This window comes from Leopardus geoffroyi, chromosome A2 (genome assembly GCF_018350155.1).
Source record: "Leopardus geoffroyi isolate Oge1 chromosome A2, O.geoffroyi_Oge1_pat1.0, whole genome shotgun sequence".
In the NCBI taxonomy this organism is placed as follows: Eukaryota; Metazoa; Chordata; class Mammalia; order Carnivora; family Felidae; genus Leopardus; species Leopardus geoffroyi.
The window spans coordinates 118,686,725-118,695,269 of NC_059331.1; the positions used below are offsets into that span (position 1 = coordinate 118,686,725).

The window sequence follows — 8,545 nt, forward strand, 5'->3', positions numbered from 1 at the left end:
CCTGCAGGTAGAGAGAGGAAAAGGGGGCCAGATTCCGCAGAGAGGAAGAGGGAGGAGCGGCCACCGCCGTGAGTAAATCTTCATTATCATAAAAAAGGGAACCACGGTTTCACTCTCCCCGTTTTATGATGAAGTAAAATAAAATGGGAAAGAAAAGCGAGAGAAGAGATTGCTCAGTAAATGGCCTCAAACCCAGCACGTGTTTATTTAAGCGTCTCTGTGCAAACATAACCCTGGGTGTCCGTTAAATCAGCAGGCATGTCAGTTGGCACTTCTGGTTACAGACCATTTTACGGTCATACATCATTCATAGCCGTAAAAGCCATTTGCCCTCTGTCACCCAACCAATCAGGATCCAGCCAAGAGGAAGCGGAGCAGTAGCCTGGCAGTTTTCTCCAGGCTCCTCTGAATTTCCTCAACCTGGTTCAGCAGAATGTCACAGAAAATTAACTCTCCGGGGTTATTAGGGACCCCTTCCCTTCCCCCACCCTGCTAAGAAGCAATGCGTGATCTCAGGCTAATATTTACCCCAATCACAAGCAACACCTTGTGACGTCCGGGGTAAGAGAGCAGCGGGCATTGTACGCAGGCCCGGCACAACACCCGTCGCCTTGAACCACTCGAGTGAAGGTACGTGGCTGGGGCACGGCTCGCCATGCCTCTGCAGTTCACTCCTAATGCTCACTTTGAGCAGATTTGAAATTGATGTCAGTGTTTAAGCCACCCAGTGGGTAACCTTGATCCGCCCTTGCTTCCCTCTTGCGAGTTCACATTTTTTCACTCCTCGCCTCCTCACTTCTGTTATCGACACAGAGATGCCTGCCAAAGCCTTATGACCGCCTCGGGCCTCGCAAACCATGCATCTTTCGGTTCTTCCCAAATGCCCTCCCCTCTGGGTTGGTACTTCGCTTAAAATGCCTCCCCACGTCTAAAGGGTCCTCCCTTTGTATTTATTACTTCTTCATTCTTTCTTGGTGCACGCCTTCATTTAAGAATGAGCCTCAACGGTCGTCACCACCGCAGTGGGCACCTGGACAGTCCCATCTGGTCGCCCCACTCCATCTCTGCCCCGGTATCCCGCGTGGCCTCTGGCCTCTCCAGTCGTAACAGGCTAGGATCAATTTTCCAGTGGCAGCTTGGAAATAATAGCGCAAAATGTATATTAATACAGAAATATATTGTGAAACTGTCCTTAAACAAACAAATGAGCCACTTTAAAATATTACTGCTATAAATGACCATGACAGTCGCACAGCACATATAATAAAAATAACTGCTGAGGAGAAGCTGCTGAATTACTATAGTAATAAACCAGATGTGATTATTATCATTTAACACGGTCATTGAATACCATGAATCCCTGAAGCCATTAAAATATTTATGATTAAACATTTGCTATTCCTTATAACAGAACGTATAGTTGGGTACTAAAAAACTGTTAAAGTATTATTTCAGCTAATATATTCCAGTTCTATAATGGAGGTCAACCAACATTGCCTGAATTCTTTAAAAGAGGGATGAGCAGGTGCCTCTCCGTATCTGGACATATTTCAGGATGTCTATGCTGGTATTATGTACTCTCAGGGTCCTGGGGAGGGTGTATCAACTACACGCTACTAAGGTAACAAAATATGTTCCTATTCTTTATACTCATGAACAGATGTGGGCTTGGGGGCTGTCCTGGTCATTCCTCTAGCAAGAAAGCAGATGTAGCAGATGCTTTCAAAGTCCCCTGCTCAGATCCCCGTGGCATTTGTCTTGAACATTCCCCAGCAAGCGTATCTCCACCAAAGGGTGTCCATTCGGCCAGCCAGAGCCTACAGTGCCAGGGCATTAACCCCTCCCCGGGAGCAAAGGTTGGCCCTGGCGGATAGGGCTGGGGAATAAATATCTCGGCCAGATTTATGGACGTCCCTCTTTTTCAAACTCTGTCCTTTGGCTGTGCTCTTGACCCTCGTTGCCCTCCTGATGATTGTTTTCAGTTATAATTTTAGTTCGGTTACATACAAATTGGGTTTGTTGGGCTGAACAGAAATGTTACAAGCGGTGTCTTCTCAAATTTAACTAGAGACACTTCTGCCCCACAAGGCCAGTCTTCCAGAGTGTTTGCTGCTCCCCGCCCTTCCTGTTTCTCGGCAGTTCCAGCTTCATCAGAGGATGAGGGTTGTTGCCAGGAAGGGAACTCATCCATCCACGGCACGTCCTGGTGATGGCCCAGGAGTGGAGAGCTCCATGCTGGAAGAGCTGAATGAGAATTCTTCGTCACTATTGCTCGAGGCTGACCTGAGTGTTTTAATTATTCATGCTACCAGAATTGGCTATTTCTTGTTAAATGGCTACCAACAGCAATCACCTTTCCTTATATCTTTAGAGACAAATATTTTCCAAGAGATAAGATGCTTGAGTTGTCTGAACCCTGCCAATGGACAATGTGGTAAGAAACAAAAATGTGGGATTTTTGGAAAGAAGTCTGTTCCTTACCTGGTGTGTGCATATATATATATATATATATATATATATATATATATATATACACACACGCATATATACATATATATACATGTGTGTGTATATATATATATATATATATATATATATATATATACGGGCATGTATATATATGCACACACACACATATATGTGTATATATATATATATATGGCACATTATATAAGTCTTTCACACTTTTTAGCTTGCTAGCAGCTTAATTTTCTCATATGTGAAAGGACCATAGCAACCATATAAATTGGTAAAATGTATATAAAGCATTTATATACAGTACCATGTGAGTAATAGGTAATTAATAAACATTAACTTATTAAATGATGAATGAATGGTGAATTTACATACTATGAAGCTCTTCCACAGCATCACGGTGACAGCTCAGTTCTTGGCAGAGATATTACCTATTGGGAACCCATTTGATTCCCAGCATGTCTCTCTCTAGCTTCCCATCATATGGTTTGGGCAGTGTTATATATCTCTGTCATGTGGGTTCCATATTTGTCCTTATACTCCCAAGTTATATTTGTATAGGTCCATCCCGTTCTTGCTGTGGTTTCACATTTGTAGGTTTAATAACCTGGGCAGCTGTCTGATGTATGTACAGGAAAACTCCAAAACCTCAGAGTGGAATAAAAAACATTTTCGAAGACCCCTGCTGGCTCAGTCAACCCTAATGAGCTATTAGATCATTAGAGACTCTTTGCCATCAATTAGTCATTAGATCAGCAACCATTCATTGATGACAGGGCTCTCCTACTTAAAGGGATAGTACTGTTAGAATGCAAAGGAACGATTGCAGGTGTCTCTGAAACTCTCAAAAAAAAAAAAAAAAAAAAAAAAAAGTAGCACCATGTGGTTGTTTCAAGTCTCAGTTACTCCAGAACCTAAAACGAGGCTCATCTAGTATGGCTGCTTAAATTTTTCAGGTCACCTTGACTTAGTAAAGATTTCCAATGAAAGAAGAATAAAGGCTTATTATAGTTTATATGTAGCCATGTAGCCCAGGGAGGGTAGAACAGGTTTAAAGGCTCTTGTCCATGTGTTGTGTGAGTATCGTTGCCTTGCTCATCATTTCTGTGAGTTTCTAGGGCCTTATGTTCTTGGGGGTCTTTTCCTCCAATACCTTGTTCCTGCTGACCTCTGGACCTGTCTTGGACCTCAAGACGGCTCTCTTCTCTGGCCTGTGGCCACCAAGACACCTGAAGGCCTGCAATTAGTACTCATATCATGCACTCAAAAGGACCTATAGTGACAATTCCACATGTGTGCGTGTGTGTGCTCGCAAATGTTACCTGGTAATCCACCCTGGCAGATAAGTAACTGCTAACTAAGAATTGATGTTGGACATCGTTGCGGGTAATAGTCGCTCCTCGTAACCGCACCAGGGTAGATGTCTTTGCCAGCTTTCCTCCTAAACACCTCCCTCAACATACTCTTTCTCTCTCTCTAATTCTCAGGCTGCTCCCAGAACCTCAAAATCCCTCCAGTGTTACTAGGCAGAACCATTCACCACTGTCTGGGACCCAATCTGAAGGCAGTCGATTGGCCCATATAAATATTTGCTAAAATGAAGACGGTTCTCTCCCCTAAGATGAGTTCTGCCGCAGCTCAACTAACAGGTGACTTTCCCCAAATATTTGTGTTTTTTTAAAAAAAATTTTTTTAATGTTTATTTATTTTTGAGAGAGAGAGAGAGAGAGAGGGAGAGCATGAGCGGGGGAGGGGCAGAGAGACAGGGAGACACAGAATCCGAAGCAGGCTCCAGGCTCCGAGCTTTCAGCACAGAGCCTGCCGCGGGGCTCAAACTCACGAACTGGAAGATCATGACCTGAGCCGAAGTCGGACACTCAACCGACTGAACCACCCAGGCGCCCCTTTCCCCAAATATTTGTAACATTTGTGTAAGTAATCAAAGATCATGTGCACCAGCGCTTGACATGTTTTCAGGAATTGCGTTGGAGAACTCCACTACCCACACTGCACCCACCATGACATAACACTTCTTGGAATGAACCAGGATCTCTTGTGGGCGGGTTTTGTCTGATGGTAGGTGAAGCCAAAGTTTGTCTCTGTTGGAATGCATTCCTGAAATTATGAGCAAATATGATTCCCAGTGAATAAATATGCACTTAAAAATGCTTCCTGGCTATCTTTAAGTGAAAGTAAATGGTATTACCTTTTAAACTAGTAAGAACACTTTGGAGGAGCATTCTTCCAGGGCACCTAGGTGGCTCAGTCGGTAGGGCATTCGACTTCGGCTCAGGTCATACTCTCAGTTTGTGGGTTCAAGCCCCGTGGTAGGCTCTGTGCTAACAGCTCAGAGCTTGGAGCCTGCTCTGGATTCTGTGTCTTCTTCTCTCTTTGCCCCTCCCCCACTCGTGCACCTGCGAGCTCTCTCTCTCTCTCTCTTTCAAAAATAAACAAAAATTAAAAAAAAAAACAATGAATGAAAGGAGGAGCATTCTTTGGCTGGGAATATCCAAGACTCAATGGGGAGGCTGAGGGCCCTTTTGAAGTGAGCGGAACTGAGTCGTCAAATCCTTTCTGCAACGACAGAAGCTGATGTTGGATAAAGGCTCAATTACTAGTCATGTTTACTTCAGAAAGCCTGTTAATTTTAGTTCATTTATCTTCAAATTTACTTTAATGCTCTATAGACCACATTGTTGTTTAGTTCTTTCTGTAAAAGAAGAACTAGAACTACAGAGTAAAGCTTGTGTTATTTATTTATTTATTCATTCATTCATTCATTCATGAATGTTTATTTTTGAGACAGAGAGAGAGAGTAAGAGAGTGCAAGCAGGGGAGGGTCAGGGAGAGGGAGACAGTGGATCCAAAGGAGGCTCCGTGCCGACAGCAGAGAGCCCAATGTGGGGCCCGAAGTCATGAACCATGAGATCATGACCTGAGCCAAAGTCCGACGCTCAACTGACTAAGCCACCCAGGTGCCCCAAAGCTTGTGTCTTTTTAAAGGTGAAATGGTTCTCTGATATTAATTTTTGGGGGAATCCTGGGATGATACCAAGCAATAATGACATTAATCACTTTCTGATTTTTTTTAACCAAATTTTTACTTTATGTGGGGAGCCATGCAGAGCCCTATTGGACATTATCTCACTTTTTCTTGTAGCTCCCCCATGAGGCAGGTGTGTATTACATCCTATTTTATACTGGAGGAAACTGATCTCATTTCACCTACATATTACTTTTTCCAGAGGCTTCCCTAGCTTCCCCTATTATCATGCTTGTCACATTTTACTATAAATGTTTGTCTGTCTCTTGGCCCCAACAGATCAGCGTGGGCAAGAACCACATTTGTGTTGTTACCTAATTCAGTGTGCCTAATTCAGTGCCTTGCATATGTTAGGTGCCTAATAAGAATTTGCCTACTGGCTGGCTGGAACAATGAATCAGCATAGAGAGGAAGAGTAACTCACTCAAGGCCATTGGTAGAAAGTGGAACCAAGACTCAGATCCATGGCCCCTGGACCGTGGAGCCCAAGCTCTTAAATGTCATGTAGCAATTTCCTCCATCCCATGCCCAACCCCAACACAAAAACAACATGTTGATTTGAACAATAATATCTTTCTTGCTGCCAAGGCACACACTTTTAGTCTTTGTGGAAACGCGAGCTCATTAGCAAAGCATCTTTTGTCACTGGGGAAAGGCACAATTCGTCTCTGAGTTTACCCCCTGCATGGTGTGCTGTGAAAGAGCCCCTCATCCTTGGTGGGCCCAGAAGCACCCTAGCCGAGCCTTCTCCAGATCACGGTCGAAGCTCTGACATCTGTTTAAGACTCCAAAGGCTGGCCTTGGGAAAGTCTTAATGGTCCAAATACAAAGGGGCGGAGTGGGGTGAGATGATGCAGAATTGAGGGTGGTGGGGGTTGTGCAGAATTTCTTTTCTTAAATGAAAAGCCCAAACAAAATAAATAAATGAAAACATAAATCACAGTGCCTTCTCCGGGCTCCTGGCTGGAGGAAAACAAATGAGAAAGGGCTTGAATGAAAGGAGTATTGAAGAAGCTTGACTTGAATTAAGTGGTTATATATTTTAAAAGCACTTTTGTTGGGTCCTGTAAAAATAGCAAATAAAAAGGTAGTAATATCCCCTGACTCTGTGAGGCAAATACCAGTAATAAAGTAAAGTAAGCTTGGGTATGTGTATATGTGTGTGTATGTGGGTGGGGTGGGGGGGGGGCTGCAGAATTTAAGAGTATAAACTTGAGTAGAAGGGAAAAAAGTAAAGCTTTTGGGTTAGAAACACTTTCATTTTCCCTCAATAATTAATGACGAGGTACTGTGGTTTCACATAGATACCGTGTGTCTTTCTAACGCCACTCACTTTCCTCTTAAAATGGCCCTAAATGGGGGCGCCTGGGTGGCGCAGTCGGTTGAGCGTCCGACTTCAGCCAGGTCACGATCTCGCGGTCCGTGAGTTCGAGCCCCGCGTCAGGCTCTGGGCTGATGGCTCGGAGCCTGGAGCCTGTTTCCGATTCTGTGTCTCCCTCTCTCTCTGCCCCTCCCCCGTTCATGCTCTGTCTCTCTCTGTCCCAAAAATAAATAAATGTTGAAAAAAAAAAATTAAAAAAAAAATGGCCCTAAATGAAATTTAAAGACATAACTTGATTTTTTTTCTTTGACAGGCAACCTACGAGAGTTATTTCAGGGCTATCGAATGGTTATAATTTAGGATCCATTTTACAATCCCTCCATACATAGGCAGAGAAGACTTTCACAATGAAAACTGTAGCAAGCACCAACCACAGCCAACCTGCAGTTCCTTTTTGACCCGCCGTGTCGTTATTAATGGAAAAGTTAACATCAACTGGACAGCATAGATATTTTTACAAATCTATAGAGGCTTGAGCCGCGAGTTGCACAAAAACGGTCATGGAGGAAAATAACACAGAAGAAGTTGCCAGGAAAGAGCCAAATGAACTTTCTCCTTGTTAAGAAATGTTTAGGTCCTTTTGTTTGTAAATGGCAGGTGGGTGGTACAATTCCAGTGTAATTTCAGAAAGCCATCTTCTGAATGTAATAAACATGTCTGCAATAATAGGATTCAGAAAATCGCAAAATGCATTCCAGACACCCTTTGATTGTGCATACAGAACAGAGGATTTAGCTATAATTGGCTATAACACAGTTATGGACGGCAAATGACACACGGCAGAGCTGGGTGATGTAGCAGCTCTGATTAGCGACGGTAAGGTTCAGCTGAACATCGCGAATAAAACAGCAAGTGCATGGTGACACAGCACCTGCCCTCCCTCCCTTCTTCCCTCTCTTCCCGCCTCACTCCCTTCCTTGCTCACTTTCTCCCTTTCTGTTTAATTGAAGCCTCATAACTTAGACTAGAGAACTTAGTTTGTTATTACCCAACGAATCACATGTCAGCCAAGCCTTCATTTTCTTCAGAGAGTCACAGTTGTGTGGAAAGGGGAAGTAGGAGCCCATGGGGAATTGACTTTTTGGAGAACTAGATGTAATTTGAATCAAGAATTATAATAGGAAATAAACCATTACAATAAACAAGGAAACATGTACACAATTACTTTCACGGCGTAATTTTATTCACTCTAGTTGAGAAAATAAAGAGATAATACTGACCGTAGCACCTGGGTATTTAATGCAAACTGTAAAATCTATTATATTAAACAAAGTCAAAAGCAATGTGAAAGATCTTGAATCTATTCAAGGCATGCACCTCATTACAGACTTAGCAAATTAAAACACAAATAGGATTAGAAAAGAATAATGTAACAATCTCCCACCACGGTCCCTAGAGCATTAAGTCATAAATTGGGTTTGCATTAAATTGTGCCTGCAGTATTGAATTCAGGGAAAGAGCTGTAGGCTGGAGATAAACCATGCTGGGCTACTCACCAACTTTGGCAAAGCTATGCGTTTTCTGAGACGTGTAGTAAATTTGTTAGACTATAGCAGGTCTACAAAAAATGAGCACTTCGTATCTTAATTAAAAAAACGGCAATGTCACGCCATATGTGGCTTGCAGAGATATAAATGCAGACAAAA

The 8,545-nt window shown here is 43.0% G+C and overlaps 1 long non-coding RNA gene across 2 annotated transcripts; it reads left to right on the forward strand.

The window, feature by feature from the left end:
* Positions 1 to 223: 223 nt before the first annotated feature.
* Positions 224 to 8,060, forward strand: LOC123606588. Of its 2 annotated transcripts, XR_006716361.1 has the most exons (5): positions 224 to 630; positions 2,372 to 2,434; positions 3,594 to 3,861; positions 3,963 to 4,124; positions 7,153 to 8,060. It is a non-coding gene; the product is annotated as an uncharacterized LOC123606588 (long non-coding RNA). The 2 variants fall into 2 exon arrangements; XR_006716362.1 differs by lacking the exon at positions 3,594 to 3,861 and having other exon boundaries at positions 240 to 630.
* Positions 8,061 to 8,545: the final 485 nt, after the last annotated feature.